Here is a 13,328-nt window from a genome sequence, read left to right as displayed (position 1 = left end):
TACTTTGGATTTTGTTCAAGGTAAGGTTGATAACATGAATTTGGTTGGTAAGAATGAGAACCATTAGATGATTCACTAATTTCATTATCATTTGTAGTTGAACTATATGATGATGAACCTGCAAATGAATCATAAAAGTGTTATCTCATCCTCCTATGAGTTCTATCATCACCATCTCGTTTATTTTGTAGTGCATTTGTTATATACAAACCTGAATAATCATATAAAGGATATCTGGACGTACCTTGATCTCCATGAAAAGCAGTGGAATAAATGTGTTCATATTCTGTTTGGTACCTATCTTTATTATCACCACCATGATCATCACAACCACCACCACAATTGTTGTCGTCCTCATCATCATTATAACTTGACGTTAATAGTTGAATATTTTCCTCATTAGATGGAGTAGGTGAACTGTTCATAGTAAATAGATAAAATACATATACTATTATAATATTATAAAGTGAATTTCTCTCTTATACAAAATTTATATAATAATAAATAAACATATAAATATGATACTTAATGTTAATTTAAAATTTTAATTTAAAATTAATCACGTCAATTTTAGATATGAGAAAAAATAATTTAATTTTAAATTAAATTAATTTTAAAATAACGTTAATAATTAATTTAATTAATTCAAATTTAAGTAACTAATTTTAAACATAACTATTACGATATTATTAATGATATATATTTATAATCCAGTTTTAATAATTAAATTAGATCAATTCATCTATGTAATTTTATATTTCAGATAATTTAAAGTTTTTTGCAGCGTTGCGGCGCAATTTATAGTGTGTTGCAGTGTTACGTAATAATTGTTGACCGCAACAATCGTGATGCGGTTCCCTTATTGCGTTAAGTCAATATTATGTCGCAGTAACCTTAAAAAATATTACGATGTGGGCGTTACGCTCGTTGCGGCCGCAATTTAGTACTGTGGGTGTGGGTTAGGGCCAACCACTTGGTCTATGACTATTGTACGGACACTGCTAGGTTCCCCGTAATGCCGGTCGAGTGTGAGCACCACCGCCACTAGTGGTGTGCGGCCTTCGAGGGTTTCTTGGGTACGCTGTAAAATATGTTGGATGGCGTAAAACATGTAGTCCCATGTTGTTTTATATTTTGGTTTTGGCTTCGTTTTCCACATTGTATAATATAATCTCGTAGTTAATGGTATAAATTTCTTTGGTTTTGTTGAATACAAACTTATTCAGACTTGCTCTTGGGTGGGACCATGTATTCTGACATTGCTTTGTAGTATATGTTGAGACCATTGGTAAAATAATATCGGGCTGTCATTGGAGAACAAAAATCATTTGCCCCTCTTATATGCCCTATATATTTTCCACCAATACTTTAATGTTATGAGTATTAATAAATATCATTTAACTGAACAGAAGTTTGTCGTTATGTTATTTATATTCTAACTTGATATTTTTTTGCAGCCATCTAATAGTTTCCTTCATCCTCATCTAGAGATTCAAAAATTTTAGTGATTTTGACAACAAACAATAGCATATAGAATAGGTTAAATACACATCCATTCTATCAACACAATGAAAATAATAAACCATTTTAAGTACTTTCTTTACCACCATTTGTTCATCAAAACCTTTAAAAAAATTGGATTTTTATTTATGGTTACTTACATGCGAGTGTTGTAGGTAAGGAAAACAAATGACTTGAATCTGATTATACAAGAATCTGATACAACTCATTGCTTCATGGAACATTGATGTTGTATCTGTTTGCAACATCGTCAAGTTCTCATAATTATCTCGGAGCATTCATTTTCAGGTAATATATTAAGTTGAACCGTGTATAAATTTTCGAATCTTGTCAAAAGGTGAAAACATCTACTGCAATGCTGTGATTCTATCCCCTATCTTCTCTTTCCCCGCATGTAATTATTAACAACGAAATCGTCTATTAGAATTGATCTTCTATAAGCTGAAAGTTAAAAAAAATGCATAAAGCAATCTTTGCATGGTCAGTGGGGGATTCTCAAACTTGATTTTTTTTACTGTTTTTTCGGCTTGTAGGCTGAGCGTCAACAATGACCCTCGTGCACTGCGTCGATTCTCTATGACTCAGTCATCATTCCTCTTTGGGTCTTAAAAAAATAAGCTTTATTTCCACAAATTTAAATAAAAAGGGAAAGATTAGCACTTAACACAGTCAAATTAGAATTTGAGGCTCAAGAATTTGGTGTTGTCACTAGACTAGAAGAATTCGAAGAAGGATCACTGCCAGTGGCGAAGCCACATCTTCTTGTTGAGGGTGGGCACTGAAATTCAATTTTTTTCGATTAGTTACTTATTTATTGATGGTGTCCACTCCGAAATTTTTCGTGTCCACCCTGAAATTTGAGTTTTATTTGATTAATTACTTATTTTACGAACGATGTCAACCCTAAAATTTTATTTGTACCAATTTCATTTAAAAATTTTACGTTGTTCGGATCACGGAAAACAAAATCATTAACATGGCGCTAGAGAACCATTACACTACTGTCCACGCCACCTCTTCTTCAAAAATTTCGATGCAACAGATCTGGCATCAAGTACCAACTCATCAATTGAGATCAATGTTAGAGAAGAGTGAGAGAGACACTAACATGCCGCAAATTAAAAGAATAAAAGTTAGAATATAAGTAAACTAACGGTAAACTTCCGTCAAATTAAATAATATTCATTAATAATTTGGCATTAAATTATTGGTTAGGCATCTATAGAGACACATAAAAGAGTAAGAAAATTTTTGTTGGTCATTAGGGAACCAAGAAATGGAGAATTGTAATAAAGTCTGGCTTTATGGAACCCCGAAAGCATAGTGAAATACGAGCCCCATCCCCTGCAGCAAGCGGTGGATCTATATATATCTAAAGGATCGGTCGATCATGAAATCTATTTTTTTCAATTATTTATTTAATTTAGTGATAGTGTTTACTAGGACATATTTAGGGTTGGGCCTACATAAGATGGACGGACCCCATAACCTAAAACATTTAAAAAAAATTAAAATATAAAAAATATATTTTACTTTTTTTAAACTTAAGATAATAATAAAATACATCTTTAAGTTAATAAAAGAATAATGTATATTGAAGTTAAGATATAACAAATACATCTTTTAAGTTAATAAAAGAATAATATATATATATATATTTTGAAGTTAAGATATAACAAAATATATTTTTAAGTTAATAAAAGAATAAAATATATTATTTAAATATAAATTAATAAAATATATATTTTTAAATTAATAAAAGAATAAAATACATTTTTAAAGTTAAAGTTAAAATTAAAATAAAATATATTTAATAAGTTGAATAAAAAATAAATATATATATTTTAAACTTAGGACATAAATCTAAGTTAAAATCTATAAAATAATATGAATTTAAATTAAATTTTAAACATTAAGTATACAAGATATATATTATATGTTGTATAATATTAACAATTGAATTCCATTGTCTCAGTGGTTGCTCGTTTGCTAGTCGAACTTGGCGCCCATGATTCAAATTCTTTCAACACCACACCTTGTCTAATTTGTTTATTGCAAACAGAAGGTGACATGTGTCATCATCCGATTAAAAGAAAATAAATTCAATCATCCAATTATAGGTTGAAACATAGCACAATCTAATTCGAATATTAAATTTATTGAATTTAATTAAAATTAGGATTAAATTATCATTTTGTATAAGTAATAAGGACCAAATGTCCAATTATACCAAAATGTTTATCTGACACATCGTTATCTCTGTTAAATTTTAACGAAAAGTGGCTTAATTGAACCATTTAAATAGTTGGGTTATCTGATTGATTAAATCAATAACATCGGTGACCAAAATGATTTTTGACCATAGTTAAGTGGTCACTCATGTAGTTTCTTCAATATTTTATTATAATGTGTGAGATCTAATTAAAAAGTAGTGCATGAATATTGATATCTTCACCCATTCATTTTTTTAATGGTGAAAATTTTCTTATTAGAAGGAGATAGATTAATCGAGAATAAGATTAAAAAAGACATATGTCCATAATAGAGGCTTTGTCTGCTGTAAGCAAATAAATGAAGTAATTGAATTTTATTATTAATATATTTTCTATGTATATCAAAGGCTTTTGTAATAATAATAGTTATTCTACCTTTTTAATTTGTTATGCATGATTAGGGCCATTTGTCATGTATTATGGGGCCATATGAACAAAAATAATATAGTATCGATATGAGTTTGTCTATTGTTCTCTATCTTTACACTTTGAAACTACAATATAAATTCTCAAATATTTGCCCTGTATGATAGTGAAAGAATTTTGTGTGCTTAAGTCTCGATTTAGAAGGCAACCCGATAACCTCGTATTGTATTATAATGCCAATGGTGCACATTTAGTGAAATCTATAGTTTGTTCTTCTATTTTAGATTTCGTTATTAATAAAAAATTATAAATTTCGTCCTATTAATTCTATTTCATTTCTTAAAAGTGAATATGAGATTTAATAAAAAAAAATGTCACATTGTGATTATAGTAATGGATGTGTTCATAGTTATGATCATGGTCAAGGACACAGATAAAGTATTCATTTTAAGAAGGCATACACCCACTAGAAGTGAGATTATAAAATGATAAAAGTGACAAAATCTAATAATGAAAGTAGATTTTTTTTTTGTTTATGAATGTGATTATAAATCATTCGATTTGTACATCTCGTATGTCAAAAAATCTTGGGATCAATAATCATCAAATGATAAAGGTTAATTAGTAAATTTTATTTTTATTATTTATGGGATTAGATATTTTTATTTGTGGTTATGATTTTATCATGAAAAGAAGGTTGTTTCAATGTTTATAATAGTCTATACGAGAACAATTATGATGATGACATTGTTAACAACCTTCAGGTATACTTACCATGATTTATATTTATTTTTCATATTTCTCATAGTAAATTGATATTAACTTTTTTTAGTAAAAAATGAATTGAAAACTCCAGAAGAGTTAAATGAATTTTGAATAATCTTATGATGGATAATGTATTTTTTCAGTTTGGAGGAAATTTTGTATTTTAAAATTGTTTAATCTTATTTTATGTGTATTGCATGTATATTGTAATCCAGTAGTTTACAAATTTTTTGAATAAAATTGAATCATATATTATAGTAAACCAAAAGTTTACAAGTTTGATATTGAATCACATGTTCTTGTAAATTCTAAATTCACGAGCTTAAAATTTTAATTAATTAACATGATTGGTTAGACAATTCCAATCAATAATGATATAAAATTATTGAGTTTTATATAAATATTAGGGCAAACTACATGATTGATCACTTTTGTTTAAGTTTTGTACATTTTTTCTCACTAAGTTCAAAAAATATAATATTTGATCACTTTTGTTTTTATTTAATTAAGATGCGGTCACTAAGGGTTAACTACCGTTAAAATTTTAACGGATTACTGACGTGACATGGTGAATATATAAAATTAAAAAGGGTAAATTACACAAATAATCACTAATGTTTGTGTAAATTTTTGTTTTTCCTACTAAAATTTTAAAAGTACAAATTTATCACTAAAACATAAAAAACTTTCCAATTTTCCCCCAAACTCCCCAGAACCCCTACTATTCTTTTAAAAGAGACGCCTTAGCCATAACCTTTCAAGAATGGTACTAAGGCAGGCATGGATCAGAATAACCTAACTTCAAACATTTCCAATCCAATTTTGAATCCAACTCTATGTTTTAAGGAAAGGAAAGTAACTCCTTTACCTTTTTCGGATATATATATATATATATTAGCAAGGAAAAGTGAAGGGAGTGGAACATCCCTTGCTTTATCCAAATCTGAGGAAGCTAGGGAAATGATAGTTAATATATATATATTAAAATGTAAAATACCTTTTAATCCCTTTAAATTTTATAAAAATTATAATACAATTGGAAATGGTCAATAGAATGAATCATTTTCTTTCCACTATTTAACCAAAGTGTATATTCCTTTACTGTCCTTTCTTGCCAATTTCTAGAGGAGATTAGTACCAACATTATTATAGTTTTTCTTTCAAATTGATATAACAAAAAAATCAATAAATTAAGAAATAAATAATCATTACCCACCTCTATAAAAGCTACCTTATGTTACCTCGTGAAGCAGGTTCCTCCACACTCGTTGACTCCAGCATAGCCTCAGATGCATCAACAGTTTTAACAACCTTAACTTTCTCATTTGCTTTTTCATTCATAACAAGGCGTTCTTCCTTAGCAGATATCAGTAGGGGTGAGCATTCGATCGAGTCGAGTCGAGACGAGTCAAACAATTTTGAGTTATTTGAGTTGACGAGTCCTATTTTAAACTCGGACTTGATTTGAATTTTTGTTAAGTCAAGTCGAGTTGATTTTTCGAGTTTTTGTTTAAATTTAATTGTAAATATTTATAATATTACAATATTATTTGATTCCAATTTAAGTTACTTTCTATAACCATATATACAATACAAATATATTTCTTCATATTTCTTTCATCTGTGATATGCATATATCATATAAAGTCCAAGGACTTGACTCAAGCTTGAAAATAAATCCACTAATTGCTAAAAATTTCGAGTTATTCTAGTTATTCAAGTTGCAACTCGATTTGCATTTGAAATTTTATTGAGTCGAGTTTATGAAATTACAAGTCGAAGTCAATTCAAGTCGAATCAAGACAAAAAATTTGGTTTTTTTGTGTAACACCCATAGACCAATACGGGTGACCCGATCTGATCTATGGTGTCACATTAGGGCCACCGGAGCGACCAATCGTAAAAATCCCATAAATTACAAATTTTGGTAAAACACTTAAAATCATAAAACTATTTATAAATAAAAAAAAGTGAAATTTACCAATATTCAGAAATAAAACAGATTTCAAACTCGTATATAAAACAAAATACATCCTACAAGCCCCCTAATCACATGCACCACACTCCGCAAGCAACACTGGTGGAACTTCTATACTGATGTCGATAGATGAACTGGATCAATTTAACCTGAAATTGTGAGTAACAGAGTGAGCTTTGGGAAGCTCAGTAATACATAACTACCAAGTGCTGCGGAAGGATATGCATATAATAGGTAAGCATAAGTTTTCTTATTGGTTCAGACATCTACATATTTTTATGTTGAGCGGAGGTCCCACTGATATCTTAGGTAGTAAAAGATAGGAAGCTTTTAGTTCAGAGTAAACGTTCAGAGGACTAGGTTCACGAGATCAGAATAGGGTGTCTAGTGTGTTCCCAAAAAACCAGTGAAAATTTACAAATCTTTTTAAAACAATAGCAGTTTAAAATGTATTTTTCAAAAGCCATAATAAAACTCTCCAACCGAATGCCAATATGCAGTTCCTCAGAACTGCATCCATATGGACTTACCTTAGTCCCAAAGGGCGTAGGTGCCAACCTAAGAGAGCACCTTGGGTCCATAAGGTCTTACCCTAGCCGAAGCGTAGGTGCCCACCTGAGGGGAGTGCCCTCAGGCCCATAAGAACTTACCCAATGCACACAGCAGAGAAGCCACCCTAAGGGAGCTCTTTAGAATCCATAAGGTCTTACTCAAACTAAACAAATCCAATCATTGATACCTGTCAACCGATCAAATCGTTGAACTTCAAGAGTATTCACTCTTCAATACAAACACCTCTTGTCAATAGATCATCTTTAGATTCATCACTGAATGGATCTTAGGGAGACAAATATGTACTCCAGTGGTCTTTATTTCACTTCTGCATTGCAACGATATCTGGAAATGTCGACGTGCTTGATTCATGGTTCAAAACCCTTATAAACAGTACAACATACAAGATCATCAGTGTTTCCAGACTTATCAAAGTTATTTGCTTAATTCAAGGTCATTAGGGCTACTTAAATCAAATATTATTCAAGTTTATCCCCGTCACTTAGGAGTTTCCAGAGTAATTTAAAAATTTAAACAATTCGAATACGTACAGTAATTCTTTCTGTTCAACTTTGTCATATAATATAGTAATTTCATTCAATTCTGTCAGTGGCATCACATTCTGATAATTTAGAATTGAAAGTATTCTAGTTCCTTTAGAGTTCATAGTAGTTTGTTCATCTGATCACTAGGGGTTAATCTCACAACTAGGGGAAGTCTTGGTCCTTTTACAGTACAAGGACATTTTTATAATTTTACCCTATAGTGCTATTTTTGGTAATTTCTTATCCAAATATTCCCAACATTTAACCTTTAACTAGACTAATCAGAATTTATGTGTTCTGAGATTGATTGATTTACTAATTAAATCATTGAACTGAGATTTGTTTCCGATCAATCTACCAATTTCTTTTTCGAGCCGTCAAAGTCTTATACAATGTTCTGTCTTTATTTCAATTTTCATCTGAGTCCAATGATAGTTAAATACACCTAATGGACCAATCATTTCCATTTATGCATTTACCATTTATCAACGAGTTCCAAAAAACATACAAAAGATAGTAGAGTATTACCTCAGTTTTTATGCCATATCGACATACCATTTAAACTCCATTCGATCGCCCTTGAACTTTAATTCGACGTCCAATAATTTATTGGATACATAGAAAATGAATTTACCTCAGAAACTGGACTTAAATAAGAAACCAACTTGAATCTAAAGATAAAAACACTGAAAAATGGCTTACTGAGTACAAATTTGGCAAAACAGACTTCCGATTCGGACTGTGGACATTGAAAAACATAAAATAAGACTTTTAAAAAAAATTACTTTCTTGGTTAAAGTCAAAGTCAACAGTCATACCAGTCAACGGGTCGGTTCGGGTTGACTCGATTCGGGTCGGGTTGAGTCGATTCAGACTGGTCTGAACTGGTTCTAGAAGAAACCTGAGCGGGGGAACAAGCCCAACGTGCATTGTCGGCGCGTGCGGAGGCGATGAAGGTTGCGGTGGTCAACCGATTACTCCCTGTTGAAGCACTCACCAATATCAACCAAAAACATATAAAAAACCCCAACCAAAACAGTGTGAAAAGAACCGGAAAAGTGCTCGAAAACTTACCCAATTTCTACCGGTGAAAATAACGACAGTGAAGCAACCCACCGGCTGGATTTTTGGTCGTGAGACGCAGGGGAGTACAAAGACGGTGGCGGTGAGACAAATGGACGTCAGGATTGACCGGAAATCACAAAAAAGACGATGGGTCTTAGATCTTTTCAGAAGAGATTTCGTGAGGCTTTCCATAACGATCGATGGTGAATCTTAACGATCGATCACTTGGGTTTTGGTCGTCGGTTGATGAAGAGTCGAATGGGGGTGGTGGCGGCAGTCATAGATGGCCGGACGATGCTGAATCGAGGAGAAAAGGGGTTGACGGGCTAGGGTTGAAGGTTTAGATAAATTAGGGATTTAGGGATTTTACTCCCAATCGATGGAGGGAGAAAGTATTAATTATCCAAAAATGGGGAAAATATAGGGATAAGTCCCTGAACTTTCTAGATTTTTGAAACTAACCCAAAAATTTCAGAAACTTAAAATTTGGTCCTAAAGTTTCCCTTATTACAACTTTAATTCGATACTTTAAAACTAATAACATTTAGCCCCTAAAGTAGGGTGTGAAAATTCTCTCATCCTTAAAAGAATTTCGTCCTCGAAATTCACTAAAGTCACAGAAATGCATAAATGAAGCTTTCATAAATTCTTCATTATCTTCAGGTAGTTTTTACATAAGTATTAATCCTTTACTAGTCCTTAACCAGCTGAATGTACATTATCGTCCAAACTCTCCCTTATTCCCAATAAAAGAATCTAAACAAAATTATCCTTCTGGAATCAATTCAACATTGGTTGCGAGGTTAGGTTCATAGAGTGATAATATATCCCAATTTCATTTATGAAGCCGGATCAGAATTTCTCGGATGAGTAACTCTCACACTACTCGATTGGCACTTTACAGAGTTTAGACAAACGTTACTGTATTCCTTTATGCATAGGTCGATCCCTGACGGATAGAAAATTTAGGTTAGCTTACTATAGGGAAGAGCTCGACTTTATAGTTCCATCTTAGAGAAGTACGGTTGTACTCTAGGGGTATGTACTAACCAGACATCCTATGACATTCGACCAGTCGGTCTACCCAGAACACTTGACTCAACCTAAGCTATGATTCTACTAAATGTAACACCCACAGACCGATACGAGTGACCCGATCCAATCTGAGGTGTCACATTAGGGCCACCAGAGCGACCCATTGTAAAAATCATATAAAATTAAAATTTTTGTTAAAACACTTAAAATCATAAAACAATTTATAAATGCAAAAGTAAAATTTACCAATATTTAGAAATAAAATAGATTTCAGACTCGTTTATAAAACAAAATACATCATACAAACCCCTAATCACATGCACCGTACTTTGTGAGCAACATCGGTGGAATTTCTATACTGATGTCGATAGCTGAACTGGATCAATTTAACATGAAATAGTGAGTAACAGAGTTAGCTTTGGGAAGCCCAGTAATACAGAACTACCAAGTGATGCTAAAGGATATGCAGATAATAGGTAAGTAAAATTTTTCTTATTGGTTCTGACATTTATAGATTTTAATGCTAAGCGAAGGTCCCACTGATATCTCAGATAATAAAACACAGGAAGCTTTCAGTTCAGAGTAAATGTTCGGAGGACTAGGTTCAAGAGATCAGAATAGGGTGTCTTGTATGTTCCCACAAAACAAATGAAAATGTACATATCTTTTTAAAAAGTACCAGTTTAAAACGTATTTTTCAAAAGCCATAGTAAAACCCTCCAACCAAACGCCAATATGCAGTTTCCCAGAATTGCATCCAAAAGGACTTACCCTAGGCCCAAAGGGGTTGGTGCCAACCTAAGGGAGCACCTTGGGTCCATAAGGTCTTACCCTAGCCGAAGCGTAGGTGCCCACCTGAAGGGAGTGCCCTCAGGTTTATAAAGAATTACCCAATGCACACAGCAAATGAGCCACCCAAACGGAGTGCCTTAGGGTCTATAAGGTCTTACCACTAGGCCCATTAGGCCTAGGAGCCCACCCAAGAGTCGCCTTAGGTCCATAAGAAATTACCAGTCGATTCTGAACCTATACAAGGAATTACCAGTAGCGATTGAACCTGACAAAGTCTTCAGTCATACCAGAGTCCTAGAGCACCCCGTATAAAAATAATTTCAGTCAGTAAATGGAGATATCAAAAATCAGAGCAGAAATCAAAGATCATAACAAAAATCAGATATCAAAACAAATATCAAAATTCAGGACAGAAATCAGAGGTCAAATTGTATTTCAGATAACAGAGACATACTTTTAAAATCAGAGAAAACATCCGTGTGATCAGGGAAGACACTAGAGGTTCTAGATATTATTCGAGGGTGATTAGTATTTATCAGATAGATGGTCATAAAACTTATATAAATTGATTAAATTCAGAGATGAACCCTATAAAAGGGTATGATAGCTAAAAAAATCATTAGTTATTCAGAACATGATTCATCAGGATCATATAGTATTCGGATATTTTTCGGAGGCACTATGTAATCAGACAGGTATTCAAAATTCTTTGCATCAGAGTAACTCGTGTTCTCAGATATGACAGGAGTGATTTGATCTAATAAGGGAGAAACAAAGACTAAGAGCATTTAAATTTGTGTCGATCTATCGGGATATCGAGTTAACTCGAATTGAACAAATCCCAGCACTAATACCTGTCAACCGATCAAATCTTTGAACTTCAAGGGTATTCACTCTTTAATATAGACAACTCTTGTCAATTGATCATCTTTAGATTCATCGTTGAATGGATATTAGGGAGACGAACAAGTACTCCAACGTCTTTATTTCATTTTTGCATTGCAACGATATTAGGAAATGTCGAAATACTTGATTCGTGGTTCAAAACCCTTATGGACGGTACAACATATAAGATCATCAGTGTTTCCAGACTTATCAAAGTTATTCGCTTAATTCAAGGTCATTGGGTACTTAAATCAATTAGTATTCAAGTTTATCCCGATCACTTAGAAGTTTCCAGAGTAATTATATCGTTTTAACAATTCGAATACGTACAGTACTTCCATTCAGTTGAACTTTGTCATATAATATAGTCATTTCATTCAATTCTGTCACTGACATTACATTCTGATAACTTAGGCTTGAAAGTATTATAGTTCCTTTAGAGTTCAGAGTACTTTGTTCATTTAATCACTAGAGGTTATTTTACCACTAGGGGAAGTCTTGGTCCTTTTACAGTACAAGGGCATTTTCATAATTTTACCTCAGAGTGCTATTTTTTTTAATTTCTTATCCAAATATTCCCAACATTTAACCTTTGGAGAGATTAATCAGAATTTACACGTTCTGAGATTGATTGATTTACTAATTAAATCATTGAATTGAGATTTGTTTCCGATCAGTCTACCAATTTCTTTTTTGAGCCGTCAGAGTCTTATACAATGTTATGTATTTATTCCAATTTTCTTCTGAGTCCAGTGATTGTTAAATACACCTAATAGGCTAATTGTTTCCATTTATGCATTTACCATTTATCAACGAGTTTCGAAAAGCATACAAAAGATAGTAGAGTATTACCTCAGTTTTCGTGCCATATCAATCGACCATTTAAACTCCATTCGATCGCCCTCAAACTTTAATCTGTCGTCCAATAATTTCTTGGATACATAGAAAATGAATTTATGTCAGAAACTAAAATTAAATTAGAAACCAACTTGAATCCGAAGATAAAACACTGAAAAAAGCTTGCCGAGTGCGAATTTGAAAAAATAGACATCAGATTTGAACTCATGACGTCGAAAAACATAAATGGGATTTTTTCAGAAAATTTTACTTTTTTGGTTAAAGTCAAAGTTAATGGTCAAATCAGTCAAAGTCAACGAGTCGGGTTAACTCAGTTCGGGTCGGGTTGACTCGGTTCAGACCGATCCAGATCGGCTGGACCGGTTTTAGAAGAAACCAGAGCAGGAAAACAAGCTCCACGCGCACTGTCGGCACGTGCGGCGGTGACGGAGGTCGGGGTGGTCGGCCAATTATTCTCTGTTTAAGGAGTCACCAATATTAACCAAAAACATATAAAAAAAAAACCCAACCAAAACACCGTGAAAACAATCGAAAAAGTTCATGAAAACTTACCCAACTTTAACCGATGAAAATAGCGACGGTGAAGCAACCCACCGGTTGAATTTTTGGTCGCGATATGTCATAGAGTACAAAGGTGATGGTTGTGAGACAAACAAACACCGGGATCGATCGAAAATCACGAAAACAATGACG

The sequence above is a fragment of the Hibiscus syriacus genome, unplaced genomic scaffold, assembly GCF_006381635.1.
Source record: "Hibiscus syriacus cultivar Baekdansim isolate YM2019G1 unplaced genomic scaffold, ASM638163v2 tig00111000_pilon, whole genome shotgun sequence".
NCBI classification, from domain to species: Eukaryota; Viridiplantae; Streptophyta; class Magnoliopsida; order Malvales; family Malvaceae; genus Hibiscus; species Hibiscus syriacus.
The sequence above is the reverse complement of the archived record's forward strand: the minus strand, read 5'-3'. Positions refer to the sequence as shown.